Source organism: Phyllobates terribilis, unplaced genomic scaffold (assembly GCF_046119375.1).
Source record: "Phyllobates terribilis strain yellow unplaced genomic scaffold, ASM4611937v1 Scaffold_8__6_contigs__length_399053987, whole genome shotgun sequence".
Taxonomy (NCBI): domain Eukaryota; kingdom Metazoa; phylum Chordata; class Amphibia; order Anura; family Dendrobatidae; genus Phyllobates; species Phyllobates terribilis.
In genome coordinates, this window is record NW_027362768.1 from 259,867,492 (window position 1) to 259,885,628 (window position 18,137).

The following is an 18,137-nucleotide window of genomic DNA, read 5'->3' on the forward strand; positions in this document are numbered from 1 at the left end:
GACATATTTCGGCACCATTTTTACCCATTGCCCTGTGTGAAAATGTAAAATCTGAGGGTAAAACATTTTTTTGTGGTAAAAATATAATTAGATTTTCTTCACTGCCCAATGGTATAAATTTAAAAATTTAAAAATACTCACTACTTCCCTAGATGAATTCCTTGAGAGGTGTAGTTTACAAAATGGGGTCACTTGAGGAGGTTTCTGCTGTTTCGGCATGTCAGCGACTCTTCAAATGTGACATGGTGTCTGCAACCTATCCCAGCCAACTCTGCCGTACACCAAAGCAGTGGTTTTCCCCCACATATGGGGTATCGGCGTACTCAGGAGAAATTGCACAACAAATTTCATGGTGCAATTTATCCTGTTACCCTTATGATATTGCAAAATTAGGGGATGAAAAATATTTTTTGTGGGAAAAATGTGAAAATTTTATTTTTACGGCTCAATATTATAAACTTCTGTGAAGCACCTGGGGGTGCAAGGTGCTCACCACACATCTAGATAAGTTCCCTAAGGGGTCTAGTTTCCAAAATGGTGTCACTTGTGGGGGGTTTCCACTGTTTAGGCACATCAGGGACTCCCCAAATGCAACATAGCGTCCGCTAATTATTCAAGCAAATTTTACATTCAAAAAGTCAAATGGCGCTCCTTCCCTTCCAAACCCTGCCGTGCGCCCAAACAGTGGTTTTCCTCCACATATGGGGTATCAGAGTGTTCAGGAGAAATTGCACAACAAATTTCATGGTGCAATTTCTCCTATTACCCTTATGATAATGCAAAATTAAGGGATGAAAAACGTTTTTGTGGGAAAAATGTGAAAATTTTATTTTTACAGCTCAATATTATAAACTTCTGTGAAGCACCTGGGGGTTCAAGGTGCTCACCACACATCTAGATAAGTTTCCTAAGGGGTCTAGTTTCCAAAATGGTGTCACTTGTGGGGGGTTTCCACTGTTTAGGCACATCAGGAGCTCTCCAAACGAAACATGGCGCCCGCTAATTATTCAAACAAATTTTACATTCAAAAAGTCTAATGGCGCTCCTTCCCTTCCGAACCCTGCAGTGCGCCCAAACAGTGGTTTTCCCTCACATATGGGGTATCAGCGTGCTCATGAGAAATTGAACTACAAATTGTGTAGTCCACTTTTTCTTGTTAACCTTGTGAAAATAAAAAAAATTGGGTCTAAAGTAACATTTTTGTGAAAAAAAGTTAAATGTACATTGTTTTCTTCCACATTCCAAAAATTTCCATGAAACACCTGAAGGGTTAATAAACTTCTTGAATGTGGTTTTGAGCACCTCGAGGGGTGCAGTTTTTAGAATGGTGTCACTTTTGGTATTTTCTGTCATAAAGGCCCCTCAAAGTCACTTCAAATAAGATTTGGTCCCTAAAAAAATGTTTTTGTAAATTTTCTTGGAAAAATGAGAAATCGCTGGTCAACTTTTAACCCTTATAGCTTCCTACCAAAAAAAAATTTTGGTTCCAAAATTGTGCTGATGTAAAGTAGACATGTGGGAAATGTTATTTATTAACTATTTTGTGTGACATATCTCTCTGATTTAAGGGCATGAAAATTCAAAGTTTGAAAATTGCAAAATTTTCAACATTTTCGCAAAATTTCAGATTTTTTCACAAATAAACGCAAGTGATATCGAAGAAATTTTACCACTATCATGAAGTACAATATGTCACGAAAAAACAATCTCAGAATCAGGGGAATCTGTTGAAGCGTTCCAGAGTAATTACTTCATAAAGTGACAGTGGTCAGAATTGAAAAAATTGGCCTGGTCACGATGGCAAAAACAGGCTCTGGCGCGAAGTGGTTAATAATGGGAAGGACAATTGAAACAGATTCTATATTCTAGAATATTAACTGTCTTAACTGAAATTTTTTTGCGGGTGAGGTATCACAGTATGGATAGCGTATTACACTGATCTCGCCTGGTATTATTGCCTTATACTGCAGGTGCAGGTGCTGCCCAAAAATGTTTAAAATCTATTGTATTCCATATCGATAATGCTATTAGATGCATTTACAATAGGTACAGGTGCTGCTACGTGGTATCATCAGCTCCAGATGAGTGTTCATTCTGGTCATATCTTCTACAGTCCATAACTTTTTTTTTTAGTATTTCTTTGGCTTTATATTCAAGTCATTACCCTGGAAAGAATGTTTCTTAACATTTTTTCCATTTTAGCTTGTTTTTTGTATGTTTTTTTTGTCAGTCCGTAAAAGTGGCGTAATACTCTGACAACATTGTTCACAGATAATCAGATATGCTATTTGTCAGCGACCAACTGTGAATAGGTTTGAACCAACAACTGCAATACTTTAAATGGAGTATAATATTTGACACGTTCACAAAAATTTCTGTATTATTACGGCAGTCATATGAGATCACGTCTGATGGTCACTGTTTCAGGCAGTCACCTAATAGTATGGTATTTGTCAGCAACTAAGTGTCAATAGGTTCAACAAAACACAGCTGTCTGACTTTAAATGGAGTGAAATATTTGGTATGCTCCACAAAAATTTCTGTATTATTACAGCAGTCATATGGGATCACGTCTGATGGCCATGGTTTCAGATAGTCACCTAATAGTATGGTATTTGTCAGCAACTAAGTGTTAATTGGTTCAAGAAAAAACAGCTGGCTGACTTTAAATTCAGTGGAATATTTGGCATGCACCACAAAATTTCTGTATTATTACAGCAGTCATATGGGATCACGTTTGATCATTGAAAAAAGTTTCTCTGCTTCCACAATACAGTCATGCGAATTAAATCAAAAAAATATGGCTGTATTCTGCTAACAAGCAAATGGAGCAGTAGAATGGTATACTCTGGATTGCTTTTTAAGCAAGTAATCAGAATTAAGATAAAAAAAAATTATCCCTGGCCCCTGATATCTGGGGCTATGTCTATGGATATCTGTAACAGCAGCAGCAGACAGAACATGCAATGGACCCTCTTCTGCTGTATCATGTACTGCAGTTTGCCACATACACTGCCTGCCTGCCTAACTCCTGCTATCACCTTCACCACTGAATATATGCAGCTGGATTAGGCCTCAGAAGAACTGTTAGTTCAGATGGATATACAGTATATCTTGCTGTAGAATACCTATATCTAACTATTACACAGCCAATTCTGTCCCTAGCTCAGTAGCATTTCTCCCTACTCTGCCTATTTCCGGGTTAGACTGTGACGAGCTTAGCGGTACCAGGTCTTATATAGACTCGATCACACTATGCGGCCAGCCAATCACTGTAATGACACAACCAACAAGGCTACGGCATTACAGTGCGTGGCAGACAATTCCTGCATCTTCATTGGCTCTCTAAAGAGCGCCAAACATGCAGGGAGGGAACCCAAGGTCCTGCCGAGCAACCCTGGAAATACTCGTCGAGTGAAGAGCATGTCGAACACAGTGATGCTCGCGCGAGTACCGAGTAGTGGCGAGCAGGCTCGCGCATCACTAGTTAGATGTAATTCTCCTATGGCCACAAATTACTGTCCTGGTAAATGGACTGGGTAGTGCAAATTGATTTTTATCAACTCTCTATGCAAACAAAAAAGGCCCCTATACATGCCGGACCAAAGTTGGCTGGACCTGCCGATACTGGTTCATCCGGCAGTCTAACGTGTAGGGGGCCCCTTACTGTCTCCCTATAGATGATGTCAGAGGACAGAATGATCCAGCATTTCCTATTTCAATCTGACAATTCTTATTTTCAATCCGCCACAACAGATGTTTGGCATTGGCTGACAGCTATCTAAAGTGTATGATGGGGATTTTCAGACAAGAGTCTCTCTCATTTTAATTCATGAATAATTTCTCTCTTTTTTTGATGTTTTTTTTCCCATACAGGGAAAAGGAAATTGACATCACAGCTCTATCTACCAATAAACGTTACAATACGATACAGTCTTTATTGATCCCAAGGGAACTTGTAGTATCACAGCAGCACAAAATAACCAAGAACATGAAATTACTTAATTAATTAACAAAAACAAAACAGCAGAATTAACAGAAGAATGTCATACATTACTATTATTCCTGACAGGTTATACACAGGTCATACCCAATTATCCACAGATTATACACACTTGGTACCCAATAAAACGACAATTCACTTCAAGGATTTTCCACTTAGGTAGTTGTTGTACATTCCCATAGGAGTCAGCACCAACAATTTCCTGAGTATCTTTCCTTCTTACACCTTAGCAGGATTAGACGGTTACTGAAGGTGCTCCTCTGCCTCATGAACAGCTCATATCATCGGTGCGCATTATTGTTCATTATCGTCAAACATTTCTTCATAATTCTTTTCTCCACTACCTTCTCAAAAGTTTCAAGATGGTGGGCAACAGCTGAGCTTGCCTTCTTGATAAGGTTATTTAGATTTACATCAGACACCAGCACACTACTTCCCCAGCATATGAATGAAAAAAAGATGGCATTTTCCATTATGGATTGGAATATGCAATATAGCCACTGTTTATGACATGTATGTAAACCTGAAGTGACTATAGCCCAGTAAATTAAAAATGGCTGATTCCAGTGATACTTGTTGATCATCTGGATGTTGATTTGATGTGTATCGGGTCTCCTAACTCAGTCAGATGATGCAGAAGATTTATGTGTTTTGGGAGTATAGGTTGGCCTGCCTGTAGCACATGTTTCTCTACATATAGAAATTAATGCACTTTCATTTTGATAGCTTATCCTATGGAGAAACAGTCAATATTTGATTTCTGTGGGTCCAACCAACATAGTGGAGGGGCTGTGTTACTCTTTTTTTTAATTGTTAAGCAAGAGAAAGTAGCTCTTTTTTACTGATGACCATGCCTCAATACTGCCGCTTGTCCAGTTCACTTCTGATCAAGCATTGATAACATACCCAAGGATAAGGCATCACTGGATTGCCTAGAGAAGCCCTTCAAATAATAAATGCAGCATGGCTGTCACAAATCCGCCGCTCATTCTGTCCTAGGGATGCAGTGAGTGACAGCTCAACCACCCATTTGATGGCTGGGGCATACAGGGCTGTCAGTATTGTTAATCGGATATCCCAGCCACCCAATCAGTGACTTGGGCATGCTGACTATCCTCATGCTAATTAGGGATAGTTCAGCCTCCCTATCAGGAGCTGGGGTGTGCTGGGCTATCCTCATGCAAATTAAGGATTGCCCAGCAGCCCAATCACAGGCAGAGTTTGCTGGGCTTTCTCCAGGTGTCACCCTTTCAGGATGATTGCCTGGCTATTTAGCTGGCTGTTAATGGTCAGACCATTGCCAGTCATAGCTTTGCTCGGTAGTGTGCGTGCATTATGCTTCTGTGTTCTGCTGTTCTGATCTTTTGCTGCCTGACCTTGTACCTTGCCTTCTGACTATTCATTTGCCTAGCCCCTTTGTCTCGATCCGCTACTATTTTGGCTTTCTGACCTTGGACTGTGATCCATTTACTCTTTTGTCTTGCCCCTCTGCCTTTGATGTATACTATTGGTATTTTACCCCGACTTCTAGATTTCCCTGCTTCACAGCTTGTAGATGAGAAGTGACTTGTAGATTGTAAGCTCTTACGAGCAGGGTTGTCATTATTTTTGCTTTAATTATTGTATTATCTTCAGCTGTGTTACTTATGACTGTTGTATGTGAACCTCTGAATTGTAAAGCGCTGCAGAATATGTTGGCGCTATATAAATAAAGATTATTATTATTATTATTACTATAGCCAGAGTCACAACGGCTAACTCAAAAATGGGTGACTCATGTTTTAGCATAACTTGTGATGATCCCATTGCTCAAGTATACTTCACCGAAGAATCTCAGTGCTCAGAGGAATAGTTAGATAACTATTAGGCCCTGAGATTAACAATACTTTTCTTATTTAATTAAACCATGCCCTGTGCAGGAATGTTGTGTAATGGTAGTCATGCTGAATACATGTACATTGATATGGTATTTAGCAGCACATATATCAGATATTATATACAAACTATATATATACATTTGTATACAAACCCAATTCCAAAAATGTTGGAACGTTGTGTAAAATGTAAAGAAAACAAGAATGCAATGATTTGGATATCTCATATACCTTAAAGGTATATTATAATTAAAGTTCACAACAGCAGAGTAGCTGTTACTGGGAATTACACTTATAAACGTATCCACCACCGGGTCCCCACATGACTGTCATCTTCTTCATCGTCCTGCATATTTCACTATTCCTCTAACAGAAACATGCAGTAATTCTCTAGAAACCACTTAACTATGGAAACTCTTTTCCATCCAGGGTAGTGCACTTTTCACCTTGGAATTGAATATTGAATACATTACATACAGTACATTTCTTGCTGATATGGTCAGTCAGATTGCTTGGTCTCTGCATTGTGACACTCTAGAATTCCATGGTCAAATCTTTCTGCAGAAAGTTCAAGTTTCCTCTTTTTGCTGACAACTAAGGCTCTGTTCACAACTGCATTTTTCTATTCTGCTTCTCTGTTTCTCAACTTCAGTGTAAATACAGAGGATATGGAGTCCAACAATACAGAGGCAATACTAGAAGGGGTAAGGCAGGGCATTTGCCCATGGCGTAGCCAGAAGGGGGCACCATTGGGTTGCCTAATGCGGTTTTTCAAGATGTCTCCTAGGTTTTGGTATTTTGTAACCCAAGGGGGTAGGATTTGACAGTTCACCAAGATGATAGCTAAACAGACCACCGACTCGGAGAACATGTTATTTTTTTTCAGGCACAAGTACAAATGAATCTCTGACTCTAGCACTTCCAGGGTCAAGGTAACATGAGTAGCATGTTCAGATCACCAGATCACACTGCTGACATCACTCCTGAACCACCAAGAAGGAGGACAGCGATAAGGGGAGATTTAGAGGAGACAGTGTGGGGGAGAAAAGTGTATGGGGACAGTATGGGGAAGAGTGTGAAGGGACAGTATGGTGGGGAAAGTGTGAGGAAAAATATGGGGGAAATGTAAGGGGACATTATTGGGGAAAAGTTGGAGGGGGCAGTCTTGGGGTGAAGTGTGAAAGGACATTCTGAAGAAATGGCAGCAGAGAGACCCCGCAGAATCCCACCGCTGCCACCAATGTGATGAAATTGCAGCAGAGAGACCCCACAGAATCCCACAGCTGCAACCACTTGTGATGGATCCACACCCCGTCACCCACCTGATATCACTTTTACGTCAGATGGATCACGTGATACTGATCTGCCCTTTGCAACAACTTGATGTTCCGCACTCCCTCGAGGACGCGTAAGGTCAAATTGGTACAGTTCTACACATATACCCCCTGTCCACACGGGTACAGGAAGGCACCAGGCAGTGAGAAGAGATGGCCCACTCAGTCACTGATGTGGCACCACACTCGCTCACACCCCTGACAGGCTGAGAGGCTCCTTCACTAGCTCCAGTGAAGCAGAACCTTGTCAGCCTGGGAGAGCTGCCACCAGTTTCTATTAGATATAACGGACTTATATTGGGCTAGAAACCAGCCCGGTAGCGTGTTTATTGGACCGAACAACGGACATGAGAGTTCGTGGATCGAAATAAAAGAGCAGCCCAAGGTTAAATTATATATTTAATCGCCTTAGGGGCACACTAGACCTTACACTATATATATAAGGGTTATACATACACAATGGTCAGAGTTGCAAACACAATAGTAGGGGTACAAAGGATATAAAGCAGTTATTAAGAGTCAGTTACCAATCAGATAGATGACCTGGCTTTCGGGGGAAGGGCTGCCACATGGGAGGCTTGTGGGGCCCTCTGGGTCCCTGCTATGCGTGAATACCAAGCACCAGGGCCCTAGGGGCCCCCGCAAGGCTGTGCTGTGTATCTCCCTTTCCCTATACTCTGGACTGTTCTGAAAACCAGGGAGGCATCCCCCATTCTCTTGGGTTTCCAAAAATCTACTTGGTGTATCACTGGGATGTATCGTATTCCCATAACTCAGTGTTGAATTATAATATCTGGCACAAAGGAAGCCGCATGGCTGGGTCCACAGGAGGTCATCCTGTGCAGCTCACAGCTGCTATGAGGTATGTCCCTCCTTGCCTCTCGGCCCCCTGCCTTTCTGGAGTGTCAAATTACACTGTACATTGAAGTTTTCTATAATCACCGCCAAACAGGGCACAATGATTGATATGGGATTATCTTGAATATTCTTCACAGACATTAAGAGGAGGAAAGGTGTAAAGGGTCAGTATGGGGGGAATATGAGGGGACAATATGGGGGTAAATTTTGAGAGAACAGTATGTGGTGGCAAAGAATTAGAGAAAAGTATGGAGGGGAAAATGTGAGAGGAGAGTATGTAGGGGGAAAGTGTGAAGTGACAGTATGGTGGGTAATTGTGAGGGTACAGTGTGAGGGAGAAAAGTGTGAGGGGAGAGTATGTAGGAGTAGAGTGAAAGACAAAATGGGGGAAGTCTGACTGGACAGTACGTGGGGTCTTTCCTATTTTTAATAAGCAGCACAGGTAAAATTGACAGCTGTGGGCAGCAGCCTCCAGCTGTCAGCTTTATCTTGGCTGGTTATCAAAAATAGAGTGGTCCCACACTGTTTTTTTTAATTATTTAAATAAATAATTTAAAAAAATGATGTGGGGGTCCTCCCCATTTTTGACAACCAGTCAAGCTAAAGCAGACAGCTGGAGGCTGGTATTCTCAGACTGGGAAGGGGCCATGGATATTAGACCCCCCTGGCTAAAAATAGCAGCCCACAGCCACCCCACAAAAGGCGCATCTATTAGATGCACCAATTCTGGTGCTTTGCCCGGCTCTTCCCACTTGCCTTGGTGTGGTGGAAAGTTGGGTAATATTTGTGGGATTGTTGTCAGCTTTGCAATGTACTCTCAACAGCCAACGCCTGTGATCGGTGGTAACCTTTTTACCCCCGGTTTTAGCTGCTGGCTCGCGCGAGGTCATCTGTGTGAAAGCATGGGAACAGCAGAGCTTTAGCCAGTGGTAATGAATTATCACCATTCAGAGCCGGTGTTTCCCACTCTGTCACATAGATGACAGCTTGGGAAATGCCGGATGTTCAGGCCCCCCCATTCATTTGAATGGTGTCCGGTTTTGGGTTCGAGTTTGGGTACCGTTCTGGTACCTGGACCAAACTTTTTTTTAATCTTTGGCCAAACACGACGGACCCGAATCTCTACGGGTCTGCCCATCACTGCTCAGCACGCTAAAGAATAACTAACTTCAATTTTGCCCGGTTTCCTCAGTAATGTCCTGGGGCATCCTTAAATTAAAGATTGAAGGCACATATTGCCTGAAATATTGTACAAAAGTACATTTTTCTAAATTGTTCTCTGAAAAAATTGAACAGTATTTCAACTGGTTTTCTTAAGACTGTCTAGATTCCTAAAGGTACATACATGGCTCAACATGATCTAACTGGGTCAGCAAAGAATATTAAGAATAAAGGGGTTGTCAGGTCCAAATCGATAAGTTTGCAGTCACCCTGTGTGACTACAGACTTATGAATCCCCCAGTGCACGCACTGTGCGCTGCAGGGATTTGCTGGTTTCTGACCCGGGACCGGAGGGTATGTAAAAGTTATACATATTCCTGGCCAGGGCCCGTTTAGTGGATGTGGCCTTGCTCCATATTCTTGTATGGAACAAGGCCACACCCAGTCAAGTGACATGGCCGGCCAATGGGTGTGTCTGACTAGAGGGCACGGCCTTGCTCCATACAAGTGTATGGAAGTGATGCCGCGCCCACTGGCCAGGAGTATGTATAACTAATACATACGTGCTTTAGATATACAGAAAAAACAGCACTCACCATACCTTATATAATTATGTCCTTTATCCCATGTGGTAGGACATATGTCCGCTCTTGTTTCCCCGCTCCCCCTGCTTGTCTGAGGACTGTCCCACCACATGGAATAAAGGACATAATTTTATAAGATATGGTGAGTGCTGTTTTTTCTGTATATCTGAAGCAGCACGTATTTTGATTTTCTGGTTGTTCCATTGCACCACTATTAACCTACAGCGCGAGTAATGGTTCACGTAAACAGGTGATTTCTATTACTATTCAGTGGTTGGTTCCGATTTTTCCCTTTTTGCTTGAATGACTCGTACATACCCTCTGGTTCCGGGTCACAAACAGGCAAATCCACGCAGTGCACAGTGCATGCGCAGGGGTGATTCATAAGTCTGCAGTCACGCAGAGTGACTGCAGACTTATCGATTTGGACCGGGCAACCCCTTTAATGATTCTCCATTGATGAGCTATTACTCTACATGGTCACTATGAATTGACCCAATGCCAATGGATGCCCAAGAACTCACACTATGTAATGGGTCTGAAGATGGAGTCAGATATCTTATCTTGAGGCACAAGTACTACCACTTCAATGTAAAGTCATTGAAAGTTAAATCGTAACATATTATTTGCTTTCTGATCACTTATTAATATAAGCACATTCCATACCGCACTTTTTTTTTAATTTGTGGCTATATAGAATGAGTAATATGCACTAGCTGTCTACCGCATGGTGTAGTTTAATCAATAATATAACAATACAATTAAAATTATTACTTACTGTGACAACACAGCTTCTAATCTTAATAAGCCAAACGTCTAGATTTGTTAAGCCAAGAGAAATACACTATTATGTTTGTGTTGACTTTTGAATGTATGTGTTTCTTTGGCTGGTCAAGAAGGACAGTGACTCAGGGTGGAACAATGAATGTTTGCTAAGTATGTTAATTAATAGTGTTGAGCGAGCACTAAAATGCTCGGGTGCTCGAAGCTCGGGCCGAGCTCGCTGTGATACTCGGGTGCTCGACCCGAGCAACGAGCCCAATGTTAGTCTATGGGAGACCCGAGCATTTTTGCGGTGGCACCCTTGGCAGTCTTTTAAAAGCCTAACAAGTGCCCAAAACCATAGTGACAGTGCTCAAATGACATGGTGACAGCATTGGGATCGCCCGAGGAAGCATTTCTGACCCCCAGGTCACTGCTGTCAACAACGTGGTCAGAGGTATTAAGCCACTTTTAAGGGTTCACAATAAAACGTTCAAAAACGAAACTGAAACTGCTTTCCTGTGAAATATGTTAAGGAAGTTCCTTTCCAGGGTAACGACTTGTGTATAAGGTAAAATAAATAACCCCCCAAAAAAATTACTCCTCCACTCCTTGGGCTATGTTCACAACTAGCATTTTTTATGTGTTTTTGCACTTTTGTATTGCTTTCAACCGTGGCAAATGCATTCACTGGGAAATGTCATTTTAACATTTTACAACCTTATCTGACCATGTGCTGTGTGACACATGCATACAGTGCTGGGAACAGCATGGGAAGACCCCTGGAAGCATCTCTGACACGGTCACTGCCTAAAAGTGTGCCCATCAGAAGTGATCCTTGCCGCATCAGAAGATGCAGACTTGCAACTATCACCGTGCAAGTCCTTGTCCCAGGGCAGTGTTCAATTGTACCTCCCCCATTCCTTGCAATGCAAGCGCAAATATGCAGCCAACCAAACAGGCTGCAATACTATACTGCTAGCTTGCACTTGAAATGGGGCCTTTTAGTTTGGAGGAGGCGGAAGCTGGCCACTACCTCATGGCTGCTTCGGCTGCGAGGTATCCATACTCAGTCCCCAGCCGCCCGGTGGCCGGGTGTCCACGCTCGGTCCCCAGCCGCCAGGGGGCGGCCGGGTGTCCATACTCCATCCCCAGCCGCACCGCAGCCGGGTGTCCATAAACGGTCCCCAGCCACCCCTATTTCTCCTGTCACCCTCCCACACGCTTTTCTTAGCCTGGCCTGCTTTAGGGCCGCATTGGATGAGCCCACAAGAGAACCAGACTCCTCCGGTGGGCCCTGGCTTCTCCATCAGGGGAGTTGAGAGTGCCAAGGTGAGGAGCATGATGATGATGATAGAAGTTAGCATCTGCTTTGTTTTCTTGGAATGCAAGCGCATGTATGTAGTAGCGGCTAGGCCTGAGGTGGTCAGCATATCCTACCTCCTCCGAGGATTGCTGGATGTTTGCCTGCTACTATCCCAGTACTATGACTCCCGTTAAAACAAAGCTTCAGGTGATAAATGATGGATGAGGTGGAGGCAAAGGAGAAAGAGCAGGAGGAACAGGGACCATTCACATCAATATCAGGCCAGTCAACCACATATGTCTTGTAGGATATGTTTCTGTAACAAAAGGAGCGGTTCGGCTACACAGTTATAGGGCATACAGTGAGTGCAATGCCTACCAAAAATTTTGAGGCACTCCAATGCCCCTTGGAAATGACATGGAGGTCAGAGGGCCTTAACTAAACCATTTTTTTCATTTATAGCAACTGGGTCTCCTGTACACTGCTGGCCTAAGCAGTGAATGGAAGACTTTCCAAAAATTATGAGGAACTGCAATGCCCCTTGAAATAGACGTGGATTACAGCGTACTAAAAACCATCTACCCATTATTGGGGAGTGGGTCTCCCTTAGTTTTCGCCTTTGCATTGAAAAGAAAAGCTGACTAAAATTAGGAGGAAATGCATTGCCCGTTGGAAGAGTCATGGAGGTTAGAGGTAATTAAAAACAACATTTCAATGCCCATTGGAAGAGCTGTTGAGTTCAGAGTGGTTTTTAAGAAGACGCTTTTAATGCCCCTTGGAAAAGAGGTGGAGGTCACAGTAGCTTAACAAGACGGTTTTAATGCCCCTCGGAAGAGACGTGGAGGTCACAGTAGCTTAACAAGACGGTTTTAATGCCCCTCGGAAGAGACGTGGAGGTCCCAGTAGATTAACAAGACGGTTTTAATGCCCCTCGGAAGAGACGTGGAGGTCCCAGTAGCTTAACAAGACGGTTTTAATGCCCCTTGGGAAAGTGGTGGAGGTCACAGTACCTTAACAAGATGGTTTTAATGCCCCTTGGAAAAGTGGTGGAGGTCGCAGTAGCTTAACAAGACAGTTTTAATGCCCCTTACAAGAGCCATACAGTACAGCATCTTAAAAATATTATTCCCATTATTGGGGAGTGAGTCTCCCACAGTCTTTGCTTATGCCTTCCAAGCAATAGCTGAAAAAAATAAGAACGGAGGAACTTTCAATAATGGCAACACGGACCACAGTCACCCTGGTGGTATAGTGGTGGTGGAGGCTGAGGATAAGGAGAAGAACATAAAACAGCTGAAATGAGGAAGCGTATACCCATGTGTGTATGTGAAGCGGTGCATGTGAATACACCTCCCGAAATAACACAGTGGATTTGACTTTATGCTACTCTGCTGTCATTTGGTGGTGATGAGAAGTCTGGCCCAATCCAGCCTTTGTTCATTTTGATAAGGATCAGCTTGTCAGCATTGTCAGTTGACAGGAGAGTGCGCTTATCAGTTATAATTCCCCCAGCGGCACTAAAAACACGCTCCGATAACATGCTAGCGGCAGGGCGGGCCAGGACCTCCAAGGCGTGCAGAGCGAGTTCATTCCAAGTGTCCAGCTTGGATACCCAATAATTAAAAGGCACAGAGGAATCACGGAGGACGCTGGTACGGTCGGCAAGGTACTCCCTCACCATCTTTTGAAACTTTCCACTCCTTGTGAGAGTACCCCGCACCTCAGCGACTGTCCGAAGGGAGGGTCTGAGAAAACTGTCCCAGAACATTGACAGTGTTCCTCTGCCTCTGCTGTATTGGACTTGCCTCTCTCTCGCATGTACTCCTTGGTTGGGCAACGAACTGTGACCTCTGCTGCTAGCGTGTTCAGATGGGAATTTTTTTAACAGTTCTGCAGCAAGGGCCATTTTTGTAGACCTCTCCACCTCAGGAATAAGAGAGTGAAAGTTCTCCTTGTAGCCGGGGTCTAAAAGTGTCACCAACCGGTAATGACTGTCACCCAACATTTTGACAACGCGAGGATCACGGTTAAGGCAGCGTAATATAAAGTCAGCCATGCGTGCCAGACTGGTAACGGGCAAGACTTCTGTGTCCTCACCAAGATGACGACTGACCATGCTCTCCTCCTCCTCCTCCTCCTCCTCCTAACCCCTGTCCTCAGGCCACCCACGCTGAACCGACGATATGACAGTTGAACAGGTACTACCATCTACAGCGCATGTAACAAGCTCCTATTCTTCCTCCTCCTCCTCCTCCTCTCCCCCATTGTCCCCCAATGCACGTTGAGATGAGATGAGGCTGGGCTGTGTGTAATGGACCGCTATGGCTTCTTCATCCATCTCATCATACTCTGGCTGCAATGCCTCCTCTTTAATTCTCTGCAGAGAGTGTTGCAAAAGACAGACAAGTGGAATGCTAACGCTAATGATGGCATCATCGCCACTCACCATCTTGGTGGACTCCTCAAAGTTTGTCAAGATGGTACATATGTCAGACATCCAGGTCCACTCCTGAGGTCTTATGTGTGGAGTCTGACCTGAATATCGACGGCCTTGTTGCAGCTGGTACTCCACAACTGCTCTCTTCTGCTCACAAATCCTTTGCAACATGTGGAGGGTAGAGTTCCAACGTGTGGGGACATCGCACACCTGTCGGTGTGACGGAAGCTGCAAACGCTGCTGCAACACAGCAAGGGCGGCGGAAGCTGTAGCCGACTTGCGAAAATGAGCTGACAGGCGGCGTACTTTGACGAGCAGATCTGGCAACTCGGGGTATGAATTAAGAAACCGCTGAACCACGAGGTTAAGCACATGAGCTTGGCATGGTACGTGTGTGATCTCACCTCGCCTCTGAGCCGCCACCAGGTTACGGCCATTGTCACACACGACCATGCCTGGATGTAGGTTCAGCGGTCTCAGCCACAGATCTGCTTGCTCTTTCACAGCTGTCCACAACTCACAAGCAGTGTGAGGTTTCTCACCTAAGCTTATGAGTTTAAGCACAGCCTGTTGCCGCTCCTGTGGCCGTGGCTGTTCAAATATTTGGGCATCTCTACATGGGATCTCCTCTTCCACCACTTCAAGCGGAGCAGGCGAGGGGCACAAATCTGGAAATGGACCAGTGAACAGCTCTTCAGAGTGTCCAAGTGTTGGATCAGTTGCTGTCTGACGACACTCGGCATGGTGGGAGGAAGGAGCATCAGGGTGAGGAGGAGTATGCGGTCGAGACTCACGGCTACTAAGATTTGACCGTGTGGAAGACAGACCAGAGGTGGTGGTGCCCAGGTAACTGGAAGTATTATCTGCTATCCAATTAATATCCTGTTCACACTGATTAGTTCGCAATACTGGTGTTGTTCTGTGCTTCCCTAGTAATTCGGTCAAGAAGTGGGAGCGAGAAGATGTGGCTGTTGGTTGTGGCACATTTTCACCTTGGCCACGGCCCCGTCCTCTGCACGCACCATCACCAGAACGTCCAGTTCCACGTCCCTTGCCACGCGCCTTGCCCATTGTAAAGGAAGTAAAATAGCTTACACTCGCACTATCAATGGAAAAAGGGTAACAAAAAGTAGATTAGAACCATGGAAGAGAAAAACCACAGTTCTATTTCTCTGGCCTACTCCCGACTCTTTTAAACAATCTGAACAATCAGGGAGAAACTATTACTGTTTTTCTTTACGGAAAAAATACCAAAAGCTGAATAATAGAGATTTTTTACCGTGGAATGGCAAAACCACAGTTATTGTTTACTGGGGTATACCAGACAATTTTAAATGTATATATTTGCGGCTGAACAGTGGACGACACACTCAAACTGTTTTTTTTTAGATACAAATGGCCCAAAAGTGGATAATACAGAGGTTTGAACCGTGGAACTGCAAAACCACACTTCTGTTTCTCTGGCCTACACCAGACTATTTTCAACAGATATATTTGTGTCAGAAAAATCAGGGAGACACTATTAGTTTTTTTTTGCAGCAAAAAATGCCAAAAGCAGGATAATAGAAATTTTTACCGTGGAACAGCAAAACCACAGTTATAATTTACTGGTGTATACCAGACTTTTTTAAATATATATATTTGCGGCTGAACAGTGAGTGACACACTCAAACTGTTTTTTATTAGATACAAAAGGCCCTAAAAGTGCATAATACAGAGGTTTGAACCGTGGAACTGCAAAACCACACTTCTGTTTCTCTGGCCTACACCAGACTATTTTCAACAGATATATTTGTGTCTGAAAAATCAGGGAGACACTATTAGTTTTTTTTACGGCAAAAAATGCCAAAAGCAGGATGATAGAGATTTTTTACCGTGGAACAGCAAAACCACAGTTATAATTTACTTGTGTATACCAGACTTTTTTAAATATATATATTTGCGGCTGAACAGTGAGCAACACACTCAAACTGTTTTTTTTTAGATACAAATGGCACAAAAGTGGATAATACAGAGGTTTGAACCGTGGAACTGCAAAACCACACTTCTGTTTCTCTGGCCTACACAAGACTATTTTTAACAGATATATTTGTGTCTGAACTGTCACAGACACACTTTTTTTTTTGGGGGGGGGGGACCAAAAGGTTAATAAGACGGGTATTTGTACAGTGTGAAGGAGGAAAAAAAAAAGAGGATTTAGATGAAAAAAAAAGGATTTTTCCTGGCCCCCGAGACCTGGAGCTAAGTCCAGCAATTTCAGCAACAGGAGCACACAGGACTGTAATGCAGCGTTTGCTGGTATAACCACTGCGTCTCCTATACAGCCTGCCTGCCTGATATCTGGGATGGATATTAGTCCTGAGAAGGACTGTTTGTTTGATCTGGCAGCCTTTACAGACCCTACACTAACTATTTCGCAGTATACATCTCTCCCTAAATCATAACGAGCATACCGAGTACCGAGCAGTGTCGAACATGTTCGCTCAACACTATTAATTAACCATTGTGTGGACACTGTGGCTTGTTGACTCACAAAACGCAAATTCATTAAATGATCAAACAATGAGACCTGAGGGCTGCACCTTTTTCCCCCAACTCTTCAGGACTGCAGATTGCTCCATCAAGAGACACAGATTTGGATTCTACAGGATACCAGCCTAAGGGTACACGGCCCTGACTGGAAGGATACAGCTCTCCTCCATTGACCGTCAGAGAACTCATGGATACATTTGGGGAAACCAGGTTAGGACTATGAGTTCACCTGACTCCATGAATTTGTTGATTGAGGTTGCCAGGTGGGACCCTCCGGTCATCTGGTCCCAGGGAAACTCTCGGAGAAGCCAGGGTGGGACCTTCGGGTCTCCTGGCCTTGTATATCGATGGACTGTCAGCTTCCTAAGATTGCCACTGCCTCCTCTCTGTGGGGTCTGCCAAAAGCGGGGAGCCACTGGTTGATGTAGTTGGCCCTGGAAGTCCCAAAGTCACAGCTGTTCTATTCTTGGCGGGCCAGCGGAAGGGTGACACTGTGTAATTCTGCACCATCTTGGGTATTTGCTGAGACTGTTCTATTTGTTTATTGTCTGTTTGATGGTTCAGGAAAGTAGTGCCACACTGTTTAACCCTCACCCTGTGTTGTCTGAGTGTTATTATGCCTATAGAAGACCCCGTGTTTTCACACTTACTATAAAAAAAATCAGAGATATCAATAATGACATATATACATACAGTATAAATACTTAACACAGTTCCCAAGGTATGAATATAATGATATACAGTACATATATTGTTACATTGTTACATAGTTTGAAAAAACAAGTTTAACCTTTTCGGCCAATTATACATTAGCTATTGCTAAATTATATATATACTGTGTAAAAAGGGCTAGATGCTTGTTATAAATAATGTTAATGTCCCACTACTTTAACTGTAAAGAATCCTTTCCTATTTCGATTCTGGAATCGCCTTTCTGCCACATGTAATGAATGTTCTCTGGTCCTTTGTAAGGTCTTTGGAAGGAATAAGTCACGTGCCAGTCCTTTGTATTGACCAAATATAGTATGTGCTTAATGAGAACACCTCTAAGCCGTCTTTTTTCTTAAATAGAATAAACTGAATTTTTCTAACTGCTCATTATATATAGGGCTGTATTTGCAACTAGGCACCACAGGTCCGGTGCCTAGAGGCTTGTTGGAAGCAGTGCCATATTTTTTTATTCCCCTCCTGCCGACCAAATATCAAAACTGGTGGTGGGGGTGGAGATTCCCACATTCATTTGTATTTCCATCTTAAAGACACTTATACAAATTAAGCTGTGAGTG